The 25851-nt window shown below is 48.0% G+C and overlaps 1 protein-coding gene across 1 annotated transcript in view; it reads right to left on the reverse strand.

Annotated features, from left to right (window-relative positions):
- The window catches only part of LOC119950873 (disintegrin and metalloproteinase domain-containing protein 12), a 451211-nt gene that overhangs the window by 57979 nt on the left and 367381 nt on the right, over positions 1-25851 (reverse strand).

A 25851-nucleotide genomic window follows, 5' to 3' on the forward strand; every position in this document is an offset into this window, starting at 1 on the left:
GACGGACGACTGAAGGACGGTTCAGTGAGCCAGATAAGAGCGGCTAGGTGGACACTTCTGTTACAGGGACGGGACATAACAGTTAAACGGACCAGGACACACACATTTTTAGCGGACAACCTCCAATACCCAGGACAACCCCATGATTGCGAAATAGTAGCCCCCCAACACAACACAGGACCCTTCATTGCTAAGACGCCCCCCAGGAAGATAGGGAATTCAAGCCAGAGCCCCCAGCACACAGACACGTGTGCCCCCTTGAAGATCTATGTGGACGGTTCAACCACAGTCTTAGATGGCGAATGCATCACTGGATGCGGTTTTTATGTGGAAGATGCGCAGGGCGCATTAGAGGAGTTAGCACTAAAGTTACTCGGACAATTAGGCGCACAGGCAGCAGAGCTCGCGGCCATTGCATACATAGTGGACCACCCAGATTCGTTCCCCAGCCCAGCAGACATATATTCAGACAGTCTATATGTCTGTAACAGCCTCACAGACTTTCTACCCCTGTGGAAGACAAGAGGTTTTGTCTCCGCGGACGGAAAGCCCCTTCCATCAGCCCCATTACTCCGCCATATCCTAGAGAAGGCAAACGATAGGACGTATGGCATCATTAAGGTTAAAAGCCACCATCGATCATCCCTCCCTGGAAATGTGAAAGCCGACGCACTGGCTAAAGCAGGTTCCAGGCGAGGTTATTTTTGGACACCCCCAGCTAGCGCACCAGCTAGCGCACCAGCGAGCACCTCTGTGAGTTCAGTTCAGGTCTCACAGACAGACATAGAGGATTTAGTACAGGCACAGAGGCAGGACGAAAATCTCCGGGAGATTTTAAAAGGAAACTTTGTGGCCCAGAACGACAAATTCAAACACGCTTTGACCACACATGAGGGTGTGATTATCAAAGACAAGTTGTATGTGCTTCCTGAGAAGCACAGGAATCAAACGATTGCCTTATTCCATGATGGTCATTTCTCATAGAATTTACAGTGCAGAAGGAGGCCATTCAGCCCATCGAGTCTGCATCGGCTCTTGGAAAGAGCACTCTACCCAGGTCCACACCTGCACCCTATCCCCATAACCCAGTAACCCCACCTAACACTAAGGGCAATTTTGGACACTGAGGGCAATTTAGCATGGCCAGTCCACCTAACCTGCACATCTTTGAACTGTGGGAGGAAACCGGAGCACCCGGAGGAAACCCACGCAGACATGGGGAGAATGTGCAGACTCCACACAGACAGTGACCCAAGCCGGGAATCGAACCTGCCACCCTGGAGCTGTGAAGCAATTGTGCTAACCACAATGCTACCGTGCTGCCATGGACACCAAGGGATCGACCCTACCACAGCCCACCGCAGCTCTGTTGGTGGCCCAATTTAAGAGACGATGTAACGCACTACATAGAGAACTGTTTGATTTGTGCACAGAATAACCTGGAGAGGTATGCAAAGAAGGCATAACTCAGCCACACTCGCCCCGTTAATGGCCCCTGGACTAACCTCCAGATCGATTTTATAGGTCCATTGCCCCCTTGCAGGAATGGCTATAAATATGTTCTGGTGGTCATAGACACGTTTACAAAATGGATAGAGGCATTCCTATCTCGAACAAACACAGCAAAGACAGCCGCAAAGATCCTGACCCACCACATTTTTACTAGATGGGGACTCCCCAGAAGTATTGAATCAGACCAGGGATCTCATTTTACAGGACGGGTCATGAAGAACGTCCTGACCATATTCGGCATTAAACAAAATTTCCACATTGCGTATCACCCCCAGTCAAGCGGAATAGTGGATCACATGAATCGGACTCTAAAATCGACCCTGAGAAAGATGGCCCAGGAAAACAATTCAACTTGGGATTCAGTGCTCCCATTCGCACTTATGTTTATACGAAATACTGTTTCAGCATCACCAGGTTTCACCCCACACACACTCATTTTATTTTATTTTTATAATTTTTATTGAAAGTTTTACAAAATATAAACATCTCAACTCTATTAACAAAATAACCGCGGTAACACCTCAAGAACAATACCCACCCAACTTCAAAAGCAACTACAAACAAAAGAAAAAAAAACAAAAGAACACCCAAACAACAAAAGGGAAAGAGACAAAACCCGCCACATCCCACAAACCCATGTGCACAGTTCTCCCTCCCACCGATCCAAAACCCCCCCCAGGTTGCTGCTGCTACCGGCCTATTTCCCTACCGTTCCGCCAGGAAGTCCAGGAAAGGCTGCCACCGCCTAAAGAACCCTTGTACTGATCCCCTCAGGGCAAATTTCACCTTCTCCAATTTAATGAACCCCACCATATCGTTGATCCAGGCCTCCACGCTTGGAGGCCTCGCATCCTTCCATTGGAGCAAGATCTTCCGCCGGGCTACTAGGGACGCAAAGGCCAGAACACCGGCCTCTTTCGCCTCCTGCACTCCCGGCTCCATTGCAACCCCAAAAATTGCGAGTCCCCAGCCTGGCTTGACCCTGGATCCCACCACCTTCGACACCGTCCTTGCTACCCCCTTCCAAAACTCCCCCAGCGCTGGGCACGCCCAAAACATATGGGCGTGGTTCGCTGGGCTCCCCGAGCACACCTGTCCTCGCCCCCGAAAAACCTACTCATCCTCGTCCCAGTCATCTGGGCCCTATGCAGCACCTTGAACTGTATGAGGCTAAGCCTCGCACAGGAAGAGGAGGAATTCACTCTCTCCAGGGCATCCGCCCACGTCCCCTCCTCAATCTCCTCACCCAGCTCCTCTTCCCATTTACCCTTCAGTTCCTCCACCGAGGCCTCGTCTACCTCCTGCATTACCCGGTATATGTCCAAAATCCTCCCTCCTCCACCCACACCCCCGAGAGCAACCGATCCCGCACCCCTCGTGGGGGCAGCAAGGGGAACCCTTCCACCTGCTGTCTGGCAAACGCCCTCACCTGCATGTACCTAAACATGTTCCCCGGGGGGAGCCCAAACTTCCCCTCTAACTCCCCAAGCTCGCGAACCTCCACTCCACAAACAGATCCCTCAACTTCCTAACCCCTGTCCTGTGCCAGCCCAGAAATCCGGCATCAATGCTCCCTGGGACAAACCGATGGTTCCCCCGTATCGGGGCCTCCATCGAGCCCCCCACTTCTCCCCTATGTCGTCTCCATTGCCCCCAAATTTTGAGGGTAGCCGCCACCACCGGGCTCGTGGTATACCTCGTTGGAGGAAGCGGCAACGGCGCCGTTACCAACGCCTCCAGGCTCGTGCCCACACAGGAAGCCACCTCCATCCTCTTCCATGCTGTCCCTTCCCCGTCCATTACCCACTTACGCACCATCGCTGCGTTGGCAGCTCAATAGTACCCACAGAGGTTGGGCAACGCCAGACCCCCCTATCCCTGCCCCATTCCAGGAACACCCTTCTCACCCTCGGAGTCCCATGCGCCCACACAAATCCCGTAATACTCCTGTTGACCCTCCTAAAAAAGGCTTTCGGGATAAGGATGGGGAGGCACTGGAACAGGAACAAAAACCTCAGGAGCACCGTCATCTTAACGGACTGTACCCTCCCCGCCAGTGACAGCGGTAACATATCCCACCTCTTAAACTCCTCCTCCATCTGCTCCACCAACCTCGTGAGGTTGAGCTTGTGCAGGGCCCCCCAACTCCCAGCCACCTGGACCCCTAGGTACCTGAAGCTTTTCCCTGCCTGCTTCAGTGGGAGCCTACCAATGCCCTCCTCTTGATCCCCCGGATGCACCACAAACAACTCACTCTTGCCCAGGTTCAACTTATACCCAGAGAATCCCCCGAATTCACTAAGAATCCTCATTACCTCCGGCATCCCCCCCACCGTGTCCGCCACATACAGCAACAGGTCGTCCGCAAACAGCGACACTCGATGCTCCTCCCCACCCCGCACCAGGCCCCTCCAGTTCCCTGACTCCCTCAATGCCATGGCCAGGGGCTCAATCGCCAACACGAAGAGAAAGGGGGACAGGAGGCACCCCTGTCTCATCCCCCGGTACAGCCGAAAGTACTCCGACCTCCTCCTATTTGTGGCTACACTCGCCACTGGGGCCTCGTAGAGCAGCCTCACCCACTGGATAAACCCCTCCCCAAACCCAAACCTCTCCAGCACCTCCCACAAATACTCCCACTCAACCCTATCAAAGGCCTTCTCCGCATCCAATGCCACCACTATCTCCGCCTCCCCTTCCATGGCCGGCATCATAATGACATTGAGGAGCCTTTGCACGTTCGCATTCAAATGCCTTCCCTTCACAAACCCCGTCTGGTCCTCATGAATGACCTCGGGCACGCAATCCTCTATTCTAGTGGCCAGGATCTTTGCCAGCAGCTTAGCATCGGCGTTCAGCAGCGAAATCGGCCTATATGACCCGCACTGCAGAGGGTACGTGTCCCGCTTCAGGATCAAGGAAATCAGCGCCCATGACATAGTTGGGGGAAAAGCCCCCCCCTCCCTTGCCTCGTTAAAGGTCCGGACCAACAGGGGGCCCAACAGATCCAAATACCTTTTATAAAATTCTGCCGGAAACCCGTCCGGCCCCGGCGCCTTCCCCGACTGCATGCTCCCTATCCCTTTGACCACCTCCTCCAGCTCGATCGGCGCCCCCAGTCCCTCCACCTGCTCCTCCTCCACCCTCGGGAATCGCAGCTTGTCCAAGAAGCGTCCCATTCCACCCCCCTCCACCAGGGGTTCCGGCCGGTACAGTTCCCCATAGAAGTCTCTGAAGACCCCATTAACATCTACTCCCCTCCGCACCACCTTCCCAGCCTTATCCGTCACTCCCCCAATCTCCCTGGCCGCATCCCGCTTTCGGAGCTGGTGTGCCAGCATCCTGCTCGCCTTCTCCCCGTATTCATACCCCTGTGCTTTCCTCCACTGAGCTTCCGCCTTTCTGGTAGTCAATAGGTCGAATCTGGCCTGAAGGCTACTCCTCTACCCCAGCAATCCCTCCTCTGGAGCCTTCGCATATCTCCTATCCACCCGCACCATCTCCCCTATCAGTCTCTCCCTCTCCCTCTGCTCCCCCCTCTCCCTATGGGTTCGGATGGAGATCAATTCCCCCCTCATCACCACCTTCAATGCCTCCCAGACCGTCCCCACTCGGACCTCCCCGTTGTCATTGGCCTCAAGGTACCTCTCGATACACTCCCGAACCCTCTCGGCCACCTCCTCATCTGCCAGCAGCCCCACCTCCAAGCGCCAGAGCGGACGTTGGTCCCTCTCTTCCCCCAGCCTGAGGTCCACCCAGTGTGGGGCATGATCTGAAATGGCAATGGCGGAGTATTCCACATCCTCCATCCTCGAAACCAACCCCCTGCTCAGGACAAAAAAAAATCAATCCTCGAGTAGGCCTTATGTACGTGGGAGAAGAACGAGTACTCCCTGGCCCTTGGCCTCGCAAACCTCCAGGGATCCACCCCCCCCATCTGGTCCATAAATCCCCTCAATACCTTAGCCGCCGCCGGCCTCCTACCCGTCCAGGACTTGGATCGATCCAATGGGGGATCCAGTACCGTGTTGAAGTCCCCCCCCATGATCAGGCCCCCCACCTCCAGGTCCGGAATGCGGCCCAACATACGCCGCATAAACCCCGCATCGTCCCAATTTGGGGCATAAACATTCACCAACACCACCCGCTCCCCCTGCAGCTTACCACTCACCATCACATATCTCCCACCACTGTCAGCCACCACATTTAACGCCTCAAACGACACCTTCTTCCCCACCAGGATTGCCACCCCTCTACTCTTCTCATCCAGCCCTGAGTGAAATACTTGACCCACCCATCCCTTCCTCAGTCGAACCCGGTCCACCACTCTCAGGTGTGTCTCCTGGAGCATGGCCACATCCGCCTTCAGCCCCTTCAGGTGCGCAAATACCCGGGCCCGTTTGACCGGCCCATTCATCCCCTTCACATTCGAGGTTATCAGCCGGATCAGAGGGCTCCCTGCCCCCCTCCCCTGCCGATTAGCCATACCCCATCCCTTTCCCACCACCGGCCAGCGTCCCCCGCTCTGCCAGTTTCCCACGGCGGCAACTCCCCCCCCTCCAGCACCCCCTGCGTCCTCCAGCTCCTTCCTGACCGTTTCAGCAGCAACCCGGTACCCCCCCCCCCCGACTAGGACCCCTCCTAGCCGCGCCCCTCCCTCCATGGCACTCCCGTGAGCCAGCTAACTTCTGCTGACCCCGGCGACTCCCGCCCTACCTCCGACTCCTCCCCACGTGGGACTACCCCTGCTCCATCGTGCCCGTCAATGGGTCCTCCCCCCCGCTCTTGTGCGGGAAAAGAAAACAGCCAGCAACGACCCGCGCTTCTCAGCCCCGACCCCGTCCCCACCATCTCCCAGCGCGGGAAACCCGCAGAGAGCCCACGCTTTCACTCTGCCCGGCCCCGCCTCCTCCAGGGCTACTCCCATTGTCAGTCCCCCCCACCAGCTCCCCGAACTCCCCGTTTACCCCTCTGCCCGAACCCGTCCACCCGACCCCTACAGAAAAACCCATACAGAAAAGACAAATCGACATCACCCCACCCACCCTAAGGCCAACCCACATCTTACATTAAACCAAGCAAATACAAATACCGTATTATACAGCATCCCCCATCTTAGATCCTCAGTTTGAGTCCAATTTCTTGGCCTGCACGAAGGCCCACGCCTCCTCCGGGGACTCAAAATAATGGTGCCGATCCTTATAGGTGACCCACAGACGCGCCGGCTGCAACATGCCGAACTTCACACCCCGTCTATGGAGCACCGCCTTCGTCCGGTTAAACCCGGCCCTCCGCCTCGCCACCTCCGCACTCCAGTCCTGGAATATCCGCACCTCCGTGTTCTCCCACTTGCTGCTCCGCACCTTCTTGGCCCACCGGAGCACGCACTCACGATCCACGAACCGATGAATCCGCACCAACACCGCCCGCGGCGGCTCGTTCGGCTTGGGCCTCCTAGCCAGAATTCTGTGGTCCCCCTCTAACTCCAGGGGCCCCTGGAAGGACCCAGCCCCCATCAGCGAGTTTAACATAACCGCCACATAGGCCGCCAGGTCCGACCCCTCCAGCCCCTCCGTGAGGCCCAGGATCCGCAAATTCTTCCTCCTCGACCGGTTGTCCAGCTCCTCGAACTGCTCCTGCCATCTTTTATGGAGCGCCTCGTGCATCTCCACCTTCCCCGCCACGGCCACGGCCTCATCCTCCCTTTCGGAGGCCTGCTGCTGCAGCTCCCGGATCGCAGCCCCCTGGGCTGTCTGGGTCTCCATCAGCTCCATGTTGGTTACCTTCAGCGACTCCAGCAGCTCCAACTTAAGCTCCTGGAAGCAGCGCAGCAGAGTCGCCTGCTGCTCCTGAGCCCACTGCCTCAGCTCCTCAAGGCCTCTGCCGGCCGCCATTTTGTCTTCCTTCCCCTGCTTTTTCAGGGGTGCTTTCTCCGTTTTTCTCCTTACCCTACTCCTGGTCCGAATCATAGGACCGTAGGGGTCAACTCTTGCCCTCTTCCCACGTCGGGATTTGCCGACATAGCACCGTTGGGGGCCCTGAAAAGAGCGCCAAAGTCCGTTTTCAGCGGGAGCTGCCGAATGTGTGGCTTAGCTCCGCATTGCCGCCACCGGAAGTCTCCCCACACACACTCATGACCGGACGCCCTATGAATGATTCTGAATTCCGTTTGGGACTCGACATGACCAGCCCAGAAGTGACGGCCCTCACACACGAGATAACAGTAAAACAATTAGTTGAAACTGTAAGGTCGGCTCAGTTAGCAGCCGCAGTAAAATTGGGTAAGAAACGGAAACAGAGCAAGGCTTGTTTCAACAGGACTGTCGATACCACAGAATTTCAGGTTGGCCAACAGGTAATGTTATCTGTGCATAACCCCAGCACGTTTTTGGCCCCAAAATTTTCCGGCCCGTCCTCAATTTCGGACAAAATCAACCCATCAGTTTACAAAATAAAGTACCCCAATGGAAAGACTGCGTGGTTCCATATTAACCAGTTAAAGGCATATGGAACACAGTCCAACCACTCACACCATGTCCTGCTAGATGCAGCAGAACACCTCGCCCCGCCCACAAGAGACACATTTCCACCCTCCCCCTCACAGACCAGTTGCTCATCGGACTCGACCTCGACTCCGCCCATTGACTTCAGACCACGCCCCAAAACACCCACAAGCTACCACAGCAGAGACAGCGACTGTGACTTTGACGACAGCCACAGCACGCCTCTCTACTGCCCTGTTACAACGGACCCCACACACATCAACTCCGACCCCGACTACAGTGATTTAGAGATCAATTATATTAAAACTCCAGACCCACACCCAGCCCCACCGCCCAACTATGACGACCCCGACGACGTCCATACAAATTTAGACCCCACGATTTGGCACAGTGACAATTCTTGGAGACTTGTCCGTAATGACAAAAGTGGCCCCCGGTCACATATCGCTAAAATTGCATGCCTGATCCATACAAGGGTATGGGATCCGGGAGAAGAGGATGACTCTGAGTCTGACTCCCGACACGGCAACCCCTTTGCGACCCTGTTTGCAGAGAATGAAGAGAAGTGAGGTGTCCAGATGATGTAAAAAGAGGAACCGCTTGATAGATAAACGGTGTCCTTTCTGATGGAACCTGCACGCATGTTGGTGATGTTTGTATGTTTGTTTTTTAAATGTTTGTTCTTGGAGATTGGCTACTCTGTTTTTAGCTGAAAAGCTTATGACCACCTCACATGCACATTAAGTTTGTCCGCAGATAACTCTGAGAACTTGACTCAGCTACAATGTCTGGAGCCCAACTTAAGGCTTCACCCTTCACCCCACTAGGAGCATCTTTGCTCCCCCTTTTTTTTAGGTGCCCCTCTATTCTGGGAATAGAGGCTGCAAATTCACAATGAACACATTCATGCCCGTTCGTTCCAGGTCGCTCAGGCAGTGGAGAAATGGCATTGAGGACCCGCCCTGTCTGAGGACCCCCCCTCTGGTCAGCTAAGCTCAGGTACAGCACAGCACGCCCTACCCGGGGATCCCATTCAAATTTTACCCGTCGCGGCCCATACGCAACTCATTCGGATATCTCATTTCCAAAGTTTGGTTTCATTTGTTTTGTTTGAGGTAGCCCTTCGGCTGCCATTCCTTATGCTATTTACATCCAGGAACATTGGGATGGTAAATCGCAAAACCTGCGAGACGGCTCGCAGTGGCAAAGTTGTTAAGTGTATGACTGGTCCTAAATTCGCTTTGGAAAAAATAAATGAGGGAGTCACAGGGTGTGACTTGGCCATTCATTTAAGGGACAATTGCAATGAGAGGACAGATACACTAACATTAAAGGTATTAAACGAATTATTGACAGATACTATGCTTGATCCCATAGCTTTCGAACGTTCGAAGGAGGGATCAGAGCAAGATCAGCAATACAAAAGGACTGAAGGAAGAGAAGAAAGAAGAGAGCGATGAAGAACTACATGTTTTTAGTTATTGTTTTTGTATTTTTGCGCGCGGACGCAAACCCTTTTTCCCCTATGACCCCCGCCGTTAATGTTTCCTAGACACCGACTTCTCAAAGCCCAGTAAGGAACAGCGATGACCAGACCTGGTGCACAAAATTTATGAATTGGTACTCCCCATCATATGTTATTGAATCACTTTTGGCGATAGCAGTTCTCTGCATCGTAGTACAGACACTCAGGTTAAGAAAATGGAGAAGGAGAGCCTCCCGCTCTTGCGCCTCGACTATATACAGAGTACAATCCCCTATTTTTGGCTTGCACCAATCCCCCCAACCCCTTGATGTGTAATGAATGATTTAATTCTGATTTGATGTTGTAAAATAAAGACCTTTTCTGATGTTTTGTAATGTTCTGAGCTCGACTGCCGAGCCAGAAATGGAATGTAATGATAATGTTTTAAGGTAGGAAGATAGAATGTTTAAATGTGTAAGGGAGTGTAGTTTACAAAGGATAGTTAGAGGTTCCCTAGTAATGCATGTCCCCTTTGACATAGCGCCAACCAGAGACTGTTAGATAAAGATTTTGTGCCATAATTGAGAAAAGTGTAGAGGCCATGGGACTCGCTGAGATCAGGGAACACAAAGACACTGAACTTGGGTGATCCTTCATGATTTCTCATGAGGATCGCAAGGAGGGAGTGTAGCCACCTGGGGTGACCACTGCCAAACACAAAATGGAAGATTGCAAGGAATGCAGGGAAAATGGACATGTTGCAAAAGCAAGCAGCTTGGAAAACGCTTGTGTATTCTAGCTACTGCAGAAACCAGTTCTGAATGCTGCAGAAACCAGTTCTGAATGCTGCAGAAACCAGACAGCACTGTGAAAGAAAACAAGTTAGCATACTAATGAGGCGATACCGGGCGATCCCCAGGTACAATGGAAACAAGTTAACACAAATCGATACATTAAATGGAAGGCCAGACTTTTCGGCGCCAAAAGAAGTCCAAAACAATAAGTCCCAAGAACCGCCCAGAGATCGAGGAACTGCCCCATTATTGGGGAATTCAAATCAATCGATTGGGAAGAGACCCAATCGATTGCGAGTGAATAGAGGGTTCACCCAGACCCTGAGAGAGGTATAAAACAGAGACCCCGACCCCAGCTCGCTCTCTCTGCCAGCCTCTCCTTGACCAGCCAGCCCTCCCAGCAGAACACCGTTGCAACAGAAGAACCTTGAGGAGGAGAGGTCTGGACAGCAGCCGCCAACAAGTGTTACAACGCACGCTACGAGAGTAGACACTACTGACCCCCTTTAGTCCATAACTACTAGAAGCCTGCGGACCCAGGACAAAGCTAGAGGCCGTTGTTCCCTGATCCGGCAGTCCCCTTATTCAGATATTTGGCCTATTAGTGGTAGGATAAGCCTAGTCGTATAGTTTTATATGCATGATTAGTAGATTACTGTAATATAATAAACGTGTCTTGTTTGAACTTACTAACTGGTGTATGGATTTATTGCTTTGAACTTGAACTTGAAACTTGTGGCGGTATCTTAATGATACCTGGCGACTCGAGAGCTAAGGAATGAAACAGAGCCAAATTGAGTGTTAAGCACACTCACCCAGAACGAGCAACATGCCCCCGCCGAATCTCTGGTGGCGGAGAATTCGGGACACAGCGGGGGAGGGATTGACGCCGGCCCCCGGCGATTCGCCCCCCCGGTCGGAGAATCCCGCCCCTGGTTTGTAATGCAGAACAAGGCCAGAAGTGTGGGTTCAATTCTCGTACCAGCTCACCCAAACAGGCGCCGGAATGTGGCGACTAGGGGCTTTTCACAGTAACTTCATACTTGTGACAATAAAAGATTATTATTATTATTATTATTAATAATAATTACTATTATATAGATATACAATGGGCGGACTTTTATAGACACTCCCGCTAGCAAGCATTTGGACTATGGTCATCTGTGGAAGATTAAAACATCTCACATAATGCCAATTTTTACAATCAAAATGGACACTCCCGCCAGCAAACATTTGGACTATGGTCATCTGTGGAAGATTAAAACATCTCACATAATGCCAATTTTTACAATCAAAATATATTGAGTCAACATTCAGTGGCTGCTGCAATATTTAAAATTAACATAATTAATGAATTGTGTTATTAATTAGTAACATATATGGAAGGAAAACTAAAACTTGCCAACAAGCACACCCATCCTTTGTTTAAAATAGTTTTGGCAATGTCTGCTCTTTTGCAGGAGTTTCAGATGTTTTAACTTAATCTTGAGTACTAATAATTGTGGGTCTCTGCACATACATGGCCTCTGCCCTAACTCAGTCTACATCTCTCAGCAATGGACAATGTCCTTGTACATCGCCTGATTTTCTTTCAGTTTTTAATACTCCAAATTTTAAATAAGTTACATATTACACATTTCCTTCCTGTTTTTCCTTTGTTATGTTCTCTTTTAAATGCTGCCCATCTGTGATCTTTAAAAGGGTAACCAGTTGTGTCCTTTCTGATGGACGTTCCACATCTTTTCACAGATGCTGACTGATCTGCTAAGTGTTTCCAGCAGTTCTGGAGTTTGTTCTTAATAGTACCACTGCTTTCTAATTCCCTCCTGTCAATCCTTGTGCACCTCTAATTGGGTCCAGATTGTTAGAACTGTAGGAGATAGGCAGAGTATTGCTAGATTAAGTTGAGTATTTTGTTACAATTACAACTGACAACCTTGAGAATAAAATCTCTTAGCCAGCAGAAATGTAATGCTTGATGATGATACAGATGTTTTTCCATTTTGAAGGCACACCGCTATATAAATGTAAGTTATTATCAATGTTGTTAACAGATTTATTTCTGACCGCTATGGGGGAGATTGTATGGAGTCTGCAGGAGCAGGTAACGCAGCGTGTGGGAATGACTGATTTAGGCGGGGTGCAAAACTTTAATTTTTTGACGGCAGGTTGAGATGTAGAGATTAAGCCAGCGGTGAGCCTGCGGCATTTTGGACCTCGCACTGTCATGTGCCTGGTTTGTACTTGCAATACATTTACAATCCATGCGTATGTGTTGACGTAAAATCTTTTAAAAAGTTATGTCCTATCTTCAAGATAAAGAAAGCAGCACATGAGAATCTCATGACACCTGGTTTACATTTGTTTAAAGATGGTGTGCAACAGTTGGGTTTGTGCAGTTCTGTCAAAGGTCAGCGGTTTTCTTTGTTGAATGCTAAAGCACAAAGGAGAATAGCTGCTTTCCTGGAGACCCGGGACCAGAAAAGGTGAACAAGGGTGAGTGGGGAGTGGTGGGGGTTGAAAGGTTGGGGTTCGGGTGCATAGACGAGTGGAAGAAGGATCAAAAGGAGGACTCTTGGGAATGGGGGAGTGAGGTAGGAAGGGTCTGACGTCCTGGGTCAGGCAGGGCAATGCCAGCATACCACTGTCAAGGTGGCACTGCCAAGGTGGCAGTGGGCAATGCCAGGGCACTGCTCTGGCATGGCCCCCTGCATGCCTTCCCCTCGACTACTTTCCATTTTTCAATACCTGTCATAAACCTTGCCAACATCACATCATGTAGGTGAGGAGGAGTGGTGGTGGTGGGGGGGGGGGGGGGGGGGGGGGGGAGAGAGAATTCCTTACCTGGGAAAACATATGCCGTTTAAATACATTTAAATGAAGGGCAGGAACCCCGTTACGTCACTGACAAGAGGCGGGGAAAATCAGAATATGCAATCAGAATCTCATTTTCTGATTCTCGCGAGAATTTGCGGCCATGCCGCCGTTTTCGCTCACGGCAAACGCAGCCGCAAAATCGCCCCGACTGAATCTTCATTTTTCACAGAAGTGAAATCTGAATTATGTTCATAATCTGAAGCTATCAAGACTGAGCTTTCAGGTCAGTTGAAGGATTTGACTCATGGTATGTTTTGTCCTGTCTGAGTTAAATTGTATTACATGTGTTCATATGGACACTACTATTATACATGCCTTCTCCTCAGATTGCCACTCTCATTACAGGTGGTAAGTAAACAGATATTCTTTCTGGAAAAGCCACAACACAATTGAAGGAATAAATAATTATTGGTTGCTTGCTTCGAGAATGTTCAAGTCCTTGAGGCCTAATGGCTAATGTATATCAATTCATTCTACAGGTCTAAAGGGAGGAAGGAAAGCAGGATTCCTCGGGTACTTGACAAAAATAGATACATTTATTTTCCCTGACACTCTTGGTACATCGATCACTTTGGTTATGCACCTATACCAGGTTCTTTTTAGTGGTAAGAGTTTATTTTCTAGGGTTGTAGAGCCACGTTCCCTCATGGTTTGCTTCACTTCATAGCCAATCTAGGACTTTGGAAGTGCCTACTGAAGAAAAAGCCAGGCAAAGGTAAGGGACAAGGGCAACATAAAAAAGGCCTGATTTTCTTCTGGCTGGAGAATCTAAAACAAGGGGACACAATCACAGGATAAGGGGCCAATCGTTCAGGATTGAAATGAGGAAACATTTCTCCACTAAAAGTCTTGTGAACCTTTGGAATTCTCTACCTCACAGGGTTGTGGATGCTCCATTCATGAATATGAGATATATGAATATAAGAGATGGACAGGTTTTTGGTTTCTCAGGACTATGAGGCGTCAGTTGGTGGAAATAGAGGTGAAGCTAAAGATTACCTATTATTGTATGGAATGGTGGTAGATCATGCGCAATGGACCATATGGTCTACTCCCTCCTATTTCTTATTTTTCTATGTCAGGAGATGCATTTATAAATAAAACACATTTGACCTCACCCTTACCAACTGGCCTGCTGCAGATGCATCTTCCCAAGACATTATGAGTAGGAATGACCACCGCACAGTCCTTGTGGAGACAAAGTCCCATCTTCACATTGAGGATGCCATCATGTTGTGAGATCTAGCAACTCCAAACTGGACAGAACTGGGCAGCAGCAGAATTGCACAATCAGTAACCTCATGGTTCGGCATTTAAAAAAACTTATTTAATGGAATATGGGCAGCGTTAGCTGGGCCAACATTTATTGTCCATCCCTAATTACCCTTGAGGGGGCATTTAGGAGTCAACCACATTCCTGTGGATCTGGCGTCACGTGAAGGCCAGACCAGGTAAGGATGGCAGATTTCCTTCCTAAAGGACATTAGTGAACTAAATACAACAATTAACAATGGTCATCATTAGACTTTTAATTACAGATCTTAATTCAATTCAAATGTCACCATCTGCCATGGTAGGATTTGAACCCAGGTCCCCAGAGCATGACCCTGGGTATCTGGATTACTAGTCCAGTGATGATACCACTATGCCAATGCCTCCACCATTCTACATTTACCACCACGCCAGAGGTTCAACTCTGGTTCAAAGAAGCGTGCAGGACGGCATGCCAGAATCAGCACCAGCCATACCTAAAAATGAGGTGTCAACCTGGTGAAGCTACAACACAGGACTACTTGCATGCCAAACAGCAGAAGCAGCGTGTGACAGACAGAGCTAAGCGATCCCACAACCAACGGATCAGATCTAAGCTCTGCAGTCCTGCCACATCCAGCTATTCAGAGTGCTGGAAAATTAAACAACTCACTGGAGGAGGAGACTCCATAATTATCCCCATCCTCAATGATGGAGGAGTCCAGCACATCAGTGCAAGATATAAGGCTGAGACATTTGCTACAATCTTCAGCCAAAAGTGCCGAGTGCATGATTAATCCTGAGGCCCCGAGCATCACAAATGTCAGTCTTTAGGAAATTCAAGTCACTCAATGTGATATCAAGAAACGTCTGAAGGCACTGGACACTGCAAAAGCTATGGGCCCTGACTATATTCTAGCACTGAAAATGTGTGCTCCAGGACTTGCCCTAGCCAAGCTGTTCCAGTATAGCTACAACACTGGCATCCACTTGGTGATGTGGAACGTCCAGTTATGTCCTGTACACATAAAGCAGGACATATCCAACCCAGCCAATTACCGCCCAATCAGCCGTCTCTTGATCATCAGTAAAGCAAGGGAAGGAGTCATCACCATTAGTAGCATTTAGTTAGCAATGATATGCTCACTGACGCTCAATTTGGACTTTGTCAGGGCCACTCAGCTACTTCCCTCATTTCAGCCTTGGTACAAACATGGATAAAAAAAGCTGAATCCCCAAGGTGTGGTGAGAATGATTGCCCTTGATATCAAAGTCACATTTGGCTGAGTATGGCATCAAGGAGCTCAGGCAAAAGTGGTGTCAATTTGAATCAGGGGAAAACTCTCCAATGGTTGGAGTTATACCTGGCCCAAAGGAAGATTGTTGTGGTTGCTGGAGGTCAGTCATCTCAGTTTCAAGCCATCAGTGCAGGGGTTCCTTAGTGCAGTGTCCTGGGCACAACCACCTTCAGCTATTTCATCAATGGTGTTCCTCCCATCATAGGGTTGGAAGTGGGGATGTTCACTGATGACTGCACAATACTCTGCACCATTCACATCTCCTCGGATCTGAAGCAGTCCATGGTCAAATGCAACAAAACCTGAACAATATCCGGGCTTGGGATGACAAGTAATAAGTAATATTTGCATCCCAAGTAATGACCTTACATTGCACCTTGACATTCAATGGCATTACTGAATCTCCCATTATCAACATATTTGGAGTTAACACTGACCAGAAACTGAACTGGACTAGCCATATAAATATTGTGGCTACAAGAGTAGGTCAGGAACCAGGATATCCTGCAGCGGGTAACTCAACCCTTGACTTCCCAAAGCCTGTCCACTACCCCTACAAGGCACAAGTCAAGGTGTGTGGTGGAATACTCTCCACTTTCCTGGATGAGTGCAGCTTCAACAACTTGTGCAGCACGGTGGCTAGCACTGCTACCTTGCAGTGTCAGGGACCTGGGTTTGATTCTGATCTTGGGTGACTGTGTGGAATTTCCTCCGAGTGCTCTGGCTTCCTCCCGCAGTCGAAAGATGTGCAGGTTTGGTTGACTGACCATGCTAAATTGCCCCTTAGTGTCCAATGGTTAGATGGGGTTAAATGGTTAGTTGGGGTTACGGGGGGGGGGAGGGGGTAGGATGGGTGGGGTACTCCTTCAGAGGGTCAGTTCGGACTTGATAGGCTGAATGGCCGCCTTCGGCACTGTAGGGAGTCTATGATATTCAAAAAACTCAATACCATCCAGGACAAAACAGCTCGCTTGATTGGCATTCTAACCACAAACATTCACTCTCTCCACCACCAACGAACAGTGATAGCAGTGTGTGTCATCTACAAGATGTACTGCAGGAAGTCACCAAGACTCCTTAGACATCACCTTCGAAACCCATGACTGCCACCATCTAGAAAAACAAGGACAGCAGATATATGGGAACACCACCACATGGAGGTTCCCCTCCAAGTCACTCACTCTCCCGACTTGGAAATATCGCCGTACCTTCACTGTCGCTGGGTCAAAATCCTGGAACTCCCTCCCTAATAACACTGTGGGTGTACCTACACCACATGGATTTCAACGGCTCAAGAAGCTGGCTGCATAAATATAATAGTGGATAAGAAGTGGAGGAAGAAATATGTCAGCAAATATGTGAAATTAAGAAATTAAGACATAGAATAATAACATTGAAGTTTTTAACTACAATAAGATTCACTTGGAAGAGCTAGTGTAAGGGGAAAAGAAATGGCCCTTTTCCAATGCATGCTGGACTCCTTTGTTATCTAATGTATGAAAAGCCCAACAAGAGCGTGAGCAATGCTGGATCAAGTAATGAGAAATGAACCACAATAGATAAGAGAAGAAAGGGTATGGAAATATTTAGGCAATAGCAATCACAACGTAATAAGTTTTAAGATAAATATTTGGGAACATCATAAGGAAGACACGGACCAAAGTAATAAATTAGAAAATACCATGAGGCCATAAGATATAGCAGCAGCATTAGGCTATTCAGCCCATTGAGTCTGCTCCGCCATTGATCATGGTTAATATGTTCCTCATCCCCATTCCCCTGCCTTCTCTCCATAACCCCTGATACCCATATTAATCAAGAAATCCCCTTATTAATCAAGAACACCAGATTTGTGCTCGAGGTGCTGTTACCCACAGGGCTACAGACCAAGAGCTGGAAGGTGGAATTAGATAGAATAGTTATTTCCTAGAACATAAGAACAAAGAGCAGGAGCAGGCAATTTAGCATCTCCAGAATGATCTGCCATTCAATACGATCATGGCTGATCTTGTCATGCCTCAACTCCACGTGCCTGCCAGTTCTCTGTACCCCTTCAACCCATTACGATTGTTTCTCCTTAAATGTACTCACTGTCTCACAGATTCACGACCCTTTGGGAGAAGTAGTTTCTCCTCATCTCTGTTTCAAATTTACTCCCCCTTATCCTCAGGCTATGGACCTACCGTTCTAGAACGCCCCACAAGAGGAAGCATCCACTCCACGCCTCCTTTATTCATACCTTTTATCTTCTTGTATACCTCAATTTGACCTCCCCTCATTCCTCTAAACTCTGAGAGTATCGGCCTAAATTGCTCAATCTCTCTTCATAAGAGAAACCCGTCAACTGATTTGAAGTGAAATTGAATGGAACTAGAGAAAGTAGATTGGAACAAAATACTGCAAACGCAGAAATAAAACAGCAGTGGGAAACACTTCAAATCGTGATCATGAGTCCCAAAGGAATGTAGCCCACTCAAAAGCATTAACTAACTTACTAGCAAGATACACCATGGACGATTAAAGAAATAAGGACAAAATTAAACTTAAAGCAAAAGGGCACAATACGGAGTACATAAATAACAGGAGAGAGCATGACCAAGCTGAACATTAAAAGGATAGGGAATAAATAAAAGCATTATAACACAGCAAAGAGAAACTAAGAAATTCAATTATCAAGGAATCTAAAAAACATTCTTCAGACACTCAAACAAATCCCCAAAATTAGGCTTGGGATATGGACACTAAATGATTCACACAATAAGAGCAGTCCACGTGACCAATAGCAGTAGAGGTAAGAGGACCAGAGGCTAGACAGCATAGAGGGTGGAACCAGTAACTGAGAACAGCGGATGGAAATAAAGAAAGAGACTGAGAGTGGAAACCAATTAAGGAGTGATATCAAAGAAGAATAGGTTGGTAATTTTTGCTTTTGAAGCCGGGGCTGATAGAAAATATAACTGTTACTTTGTAAAATAAATAATTTCAAACTAAGTAAATCAATTAGATAATAAAATTATACAATAGTGAGTGAATAAAAGAGTTGCCTGTTATTTTAATTCTGCGCCTTGTTCCCACTCTGACTTCTCTGTCCTCGATTTCCAGCAGTATTTCAATGAAGCTCAGTGGACGTGTGAGGAGCCAGACTCTCATCTTTCAGTGAGGCAGTTTCCAGCCTTTCGAAGTCAACACGGAGTTCATCAATTTCAGATTGTAACCTCTCTCTCTCCCCCCTCTTTTGTTTCCTTTTCCTTTCCCGCTTTTCGTTGCTCTTTCCTGTTTTTCTCATTTTTGGACACTTCAGGTTTTAACTGACGACCTGTTCCCTGGAGGCAGGTCCCTAATTTAAATATTCCAAACGAGGCTATTTGCTTCAGATTCAAGTTTGTGTGTCATATATTGTGCTTGCAAGCTTGGTTTCTGACGTTGACCCAACGAGTAAGCGCCTTTCTAGCACTGACAGTGGGGCAGGAGGAGCAGGGGTGCTTACCCCGACTCACCAAGCAAGCCTCCTTGTAATCGGATTCCCCACAATCACTGCAAACCCCCTCACCCACCCATCTAGCATCCGTCTCACCTTTTCGGGACAACCTCCACACAATGGCCCCTTTGATGCATGACCCTTCCCTCCCTATCTGCTCTCAGTTCCTCAATTGCGGTCTGATGCCTCGGGCCTTCCTGCTGCGGCTAGGAGTCAGAGAATTTACATTAGGTTCTGCCATTAAACCTTCAAGCACCAAAGCTCCCGCCTCTGCACCCCACACTAGTCTACTTCTAAACATTGTTTAAATATTACTATGATATTAAATGCGAACATTATTTCCAAATGTCTCAAATAAAATACCTAAGTTCAATCTGAAACATTATTTCATAAAAAGACTCTTGTGACAAGGAAAGCAAATGTTAATAAAAATCTAATGTGGGTGTGATCTGTGAGAGATTTGACACATGGCCTGGGTAGACGGACAAAAAAAAATTAAATTCACAAATGTAACAGTAAAGCTTTGAAGTTGTGGCCCAAGCATAAAGCGAACACTGAGAGCTAATTCATCAAAGCTGACAGCTTGCTATCGTTATTCTAGAAGGGTCTGTCTCCAGTCCACGTTGGGAATTTCACTCAGACAACAGCTTTTCCTGGAGGGAATCAGGCAGGCCAAGTAAAGTAGCTGTAATCATCTCTAACTTATAAGCAGTTGGCTCATCTCCCTTCTCTTCTTGTGCTGCAGTTCCACAATAAAATAGATTACAAAAGAAACACGGGTGGAAGGTACAAAATTGTGTGTTTGAACGTGACACTATTCCTGCTGCTGGCAATTTACAAATCTTTGAACACAAAAAAAGATGGGTTAATGCAAAAGAATGATAAAATTGGAGCAAGGTTGCGTGTTGGCAAGTAATTACATCTGCAAGAAACTCACTGATTAAAAACACAAGATAGATTAGCTGCGTTTAAATTTGGTGAACAGAAAGATTACATCCCCCTGCCGTTGATAAATGGAGAAAACCACTGAGATGCCGGATTTTCAAAGCATGGGTGTGTGTTAACGCAATGTTCAATAACCTTGGATTGACGATGACACAACAGACCTTTGCACCAGAATCGTGTAGCAGTTCTACAGATTGCTACTTCCCATCTGTTCTTCACATTAATCTACAGCTTTCGTCTCCTTTTCTGGGGCAGTCCCACAGTGTCGAAGATGACTTGCTTCCACTCTGGGGAGGTAGATGTGCGTTGGCAAAATAGTCCGATCCTGGATCCACAGACTCTGTCACAGGCATGGCAGATGGTGTTTGATGAGGTGGGTGGGTTAGACGCTCTGGATTCTGTGCTCTCTTTCCACTGTTTACGTGTAGCCTCCGCGTGCTCCACCCTATGATGGCGGAGGTGATTGGTGCCTTCGCAGATGCTTTTTCTCCACTTTGTGCATTCTAAAGCAAGTAACTCCCATGTGTCGGTGGGGATGTTGCATTTATTTAGGGGAGGCTTTCAGAGTGTCCCTGTAGCATTTCCCCTGCCCTTCTAGTGATCGCTTGCCATTGCAGAGCTCGGAGTAGAGCACTTGTTTTGGTAACTTGCGTTGAGCTTGCTGGCAATGTGGCCCGCACATCACAGCTGGTCGAGCATTACCGGTGGATGTGCAGGATTTTGGAGAGGCAGTGTTGGTGATATCTCTCCAAGAATTTGAGGTGTCTGCTGTGCATTGTTCATGTTTCTGATGCATACAGGAAGGTGGGGCCACTTCTGTTCTGTAGACCATGAGCTGGAGGGGTGCTGGGTTTGAGGGCTCGATCTTCGAACTCTCTCGGCGGGATTCTCCATCCCGCCGCACCAGTTTTCTGGTGCAGCACACCCTTGCCGGCAGCGGGATTCTCCTTCCCACCAGCCAGCCAATGGGGTTTCCCATTGTGGGAAGCCCCACATCGTCGGGAAGTCCCCAGGCATGGGTGCGCTGCTGTCGAAACGGAAATCCCGCCAGTGGAGAATCTAGCCCACTGTTCCTCAGGCGACCAAAGACTGCACTGGCGCATCGGAGTCCATGTTGACATATGCAATGTTTTTTACACATATACTCACAGAAATGTTTGGTGGATGAAAACAATGGTAAATGCTGTCATTTGGATATATTAATATAAATTGAGCATATTTATTCAAGAAATAGTGGCTGTGAAATTAGACACGGCAGGAAAAAGGGCACAAATATTTGTGATGCGTAATTAAGCCACACCATTAGAGTAGGGGATTAATAAGGTTGGGACCTGTATGAGAGGTAAATGGCTTTTGCACTATGATTATGGTTTCATGTATATTGTTTCTTTTGTTGTTGTCACTGAACCAAAAATACCTCAATAAAATGTTTATTAAAAAAAAAATTAAGCCACACAAATTGCTTCCAATGCAGGCAGTGTGCAAACCTCATGCTGTCTGCTGATTTGTATGGTAGCTGCATGTAGTCAGTTGTCATGACTAGGTTAGGAGGGGTGAGCTTACTCCTCTCTTTGCCCCACTTCATGTGGGTGTTATATATTTACGTGATCTGTCGTGAAGTCAGCAGAGTGTTTGCGCGGGCTTACGTTCTCCATCTGTATGAGCAACATCTCTTGAATAAACCTTGTACCATGTTTGGAAGAAGCCCAAGGTTTTGGCACCTCCATAACCTTTCTCTTTGCGGCACATTGAGAATATGACAAAAGAGAACACTGGCAACGTGGATTGAGGCAAGAGAAAACTGGTGGGGCATTAAAATTGTCAACGAGGGGCAGCTCAGTGGCGCTGTGCTTAGTACTGTTGCTTCACTGCGCCGAGGATCTGGGTTTGATACTGACCCCAGGTCATTGTCCGTGTGGAGTTTGCACATTCTCCCTTTGTCTGCGTGGGTCACACCCCAAAAAGGTGTGCAGGGTAGGTGAATTGGGCACGCTAAATTGCCCCTCAATTGGAAAAAAGAATTGGACACTCGAAAAGAAAATTTTAAACTGTCAACGTGGAAAGTAGAAACGGTGACGAGAGTGGAGGAGGACGTTCTTGGACCAGACTCAAACGACGTTCAAAGGAAAAGCCACCGATGCAGAAAGGTTTGGGAAAAAAACAATGCACAACCATGAGTAAACAGAACAAAAGTTTCAACTTGCTTGCTGTTGGAAGTGGATAGACTCCAGGCAGCAGAGGCCATGCACGTGACGAAGTGAAATGGGCTGCGGGAATAGGGATTCTGTGCAAGCTAAGAAAAACCACAGTCCAGCTGTAATGAACTCCAATTGGCTTTATTGGTTGGCCAATTGGAGTATGAGCTCCCTCAATGATAGCTCATTGAGGGGGCCCATATAATCATCTGTGTAGGCTTTGTGAGCCAGTCTTAAGTTGACTGGACTGCGAGCAGCACTGTTTGTAGCTGCTCCTGTAATATCGTTATTGTAAATAAATATTGGTGTGGTGACGGAACTCCTGCCTCCCGTGGATTACTACACCAGCCAAAAGAAAAATGTTCTTATTTTGCATTGTGAAACCTGTGAGCCTGTACTCAAAATGGCAGGAGTATGTGCCATGGATGCATTTGATGAAGACAGTGAGATTTGGAACTCGGTATGAAGAGAGATTTCAATTTTATCTTGTAGCTAATCAAATACTAGGGGATCTAAAGGTTGCAACATTTCTCAGTCCAGGAGGGCATAAAACTTTATTGCTACTGCAAAACTCAGTCCATCTAGCAAAGCTGGGAGATAAAAATTACAATGAATTGACAAAGACTCTAGAAGGACATTTCTTACCAAGACCACTTATAATTGCACAAAAGTTTTGGTTCCACTGCCCGCATCAGAAAGAAGGTGAAAGCATCTTGCAACTCGTGGTGACTTTAAGAAGGTTAGCAAAGTACTGCGGGTTTGGTGCAATACTAGGTAACCCCCTTCATGATAGGCGGGTATGTGCACTCCACTACAAAGCGATTCAGAGGAAGTTGCTTACTGTAAGTGACTTAACTCTTAAATCAGCTGTAGAAATTGTCACGTCAATGGAGCTAGCAGCAAAAGAAGCTTCACAGAAAGGGGCTGGAGCAAAGATCCACAAGATGGTTACCATAAAAAACAAGTCTGCAAGGGTATAACCATGTCATCAATTTGTACAAGTTGGAAACCAGGGGGAAACCAGGAGTAGACTGTGGCAAAAAGGGCCATGTTGCCAAAGCATGCTGGTCACAGGAAACTTCACCAACACCTAAGATGTGCGAGAGGAAGAAAATCTCTAAGCCTACTGTCAAGTCTACAAGATGACAGATGAGGTTCAAGACCCCTCAGGAGACGATGCTGCCCAGCAACTTCCAAGAGCAGAAACTAGTCGCCTTGTCAGTAGGAGGCAATCAGCAACGTTTCTGGGTATTCCCAAAACTTGGTGACAATCAAGTCAAAGTGGAAATGGATACCACTACGGCTGTATCATTGATACTGGCGACAATCTATAATCAGAAGTTAAAGCATCTGCCATTAAAATCATCAAATATTATCCTACGGGACGTACACAAAAGAAGTTGTACCATGCGTCTCCATGTTGTCCAGGGAAACCTTCCTGCTTTATTTGGTAGAGCATGGTTGGAAAAACTTAAACTGAACTGGGGAAAACCGAATGAGCTGGTTGATTCAAAGAATGGCCTGCAGCAATTTCTGGAAAATAATTGAAAAGGTGTTGAAGACTCAGTGGGCTCAATGACAGGAGAGGAAGTCCAAAATTAAGCCAAACACTACGGCAAAATGTTTCAAAATCAGAATGGCACCATATGCCATCAGGCTAAAAGTCATGGAAGAATTAGAAAGACTACTCCTAACAGGAGTTATTGACCCAGTTACTACAAGTGATTGGGCTACACCAATAGTTCCTGTACTAAAATGAGATGGCTCAGCCAGGGTACATGGAAACTTTAAGACAACTATAAACTATTGAGAGCAGATCTCTATCCATTGTTGCTGATTGAAGACTTGTTTTCTGGACTTTCTGGAGGTCAGATATTCAGTAAAATAGATCTACCGCAGACGTGTTTGCAAACGAATGTGGCTGCAAAATCCCAGCCGTTACTCATTATTGTGACCCACAAAGGTCTGCTCCGTTACAGGAGACTCCATTTGGAATAACATCTGCTCCTGCTCTTTTTCGGCGATCCATGGATCACACTCTGAGTGGGCTAAACGGGGTGCAGTGTTTTCAAGATGACATCCTCATCACTGGCTCATGTGAACAAGAGCATCTGAAGAACTTAGAAGCTACACTGGAATGTCTACAAAACCATAAACTTTGAGTTGAAAGGGAAAAGTGTGATTTTTTTCAAGACATCCATAAACTGCCTGATTCACATTATCAATAAAGATGGTTTGCATAAGGAGCCAAAAGAGATGATAGAAATCTTAGAAGCAACGTGTCCTCAAAATGTAGCACAACTGAGGTCATTTCTGGGATTAATACATTGCGATTAAAGCCTTTACACACTTTGTTATGTGCCAAACAGGTATGGCAATGGACAGAAGAATGCAAAAGTTCATATAAGGAGGTAAAAGAAACATAGAACATAGAACATAGAACAGTACAGCACAGAACAGGCCCTTCGGCCCTCGATGTTGTGCCGAGCAATGATCACCCTACTTAAACCCACGTAACCCGTATACCCGTAACCCAACAATCCCCCCATTAACCTTACACTACGGGCAATTTAGCATGGCCAATCCACCTAACCTGCACATCTTTGGACTGTGGGAGGAAACCGGAGCACCCGGAGGAAACCCACGCACACACGGGGAGGACGTGCAGACTCCACACAGACAGTGACCAAGCCGGGAATCGAACCTGGGACCCTGGAGCTGTGAAGCATTGATGCTAACCAGCATGCTACCGTGAGGCAACCTTGAACCTTGAAGTTAAAACGAATGGTTCGCTACAATCCCAAACTGAAGTTAAAATTTGCTTGCAATGCGTCACCCTATGGGATTGGTGCAGTTGTCTCACACATCATTCTTTCAGGAGAAGAAAGACCGATAACATTTCCTTCACAAACGCTTACTAGCGCAGAAACAAATTGCGCTCAGCTAGAAAAAGAAGCTTTGAGCATCGCAGTCGAAGTAAGACGGTTTTATCACTACCTTCATTTTACTCACTTGAACTTCTTACATCCGAGGGAACGGGAGTATTCGTTTTTCTCTCTGGTACACAAGGTGTATTTAAGGATTGACTTTTTTGTGGTGGGAAAGGCGCTATTGAATGGGGTTAGCAGGTTGGAGTACTCAGCAATCGTGATTTTGGATCATGCCCTGCATTGGATGGATGGGGCTTTGGAGAACGGGGTTGCCTAGAGTCTGGGTTGGAGAATGGATGTGGGATTGTTAGCGGACCGGAGCTTCCGTGACAGACCGGGAAGGTGACCAAGGAGTATATGCGGTTTAATTGCATGGGGGAAGATCTCTTGGTTGGGGGATTGGGAAATTCTGAAGGCGGTAGTGGGGGTGGGGGGGGGGGGGGGGGGGGGAGAGGTGATCTTGTTCAAGGCTAAGGTGGCTAGGGAGGAGAGGGAGGAACGCTAAAGACTTCGAGAATGGGGAGAAGGCAGGACATAGACTAGCTGGCCAGCTCCGGAGGGAGGTAGCAGCGAGGAAAACAGTTTGGGTACGGGTTAAGGCGG

Source organism: Scyliorhinus canicula, chromosome 16 (genome assembly GCF_902713615.1).
Source record: "Scyliorhinus canicula chromosome 16, sScyCan1.1, whole genome shotgun sequence".
NCBI classification, from domain to species: Eukaryota; Metazoa; Chordata; class Chondrichthyes; order Carcharhiniformes; family Scyliorhinidae; genus Scyliorhinus; species Scyliorhinus canicula.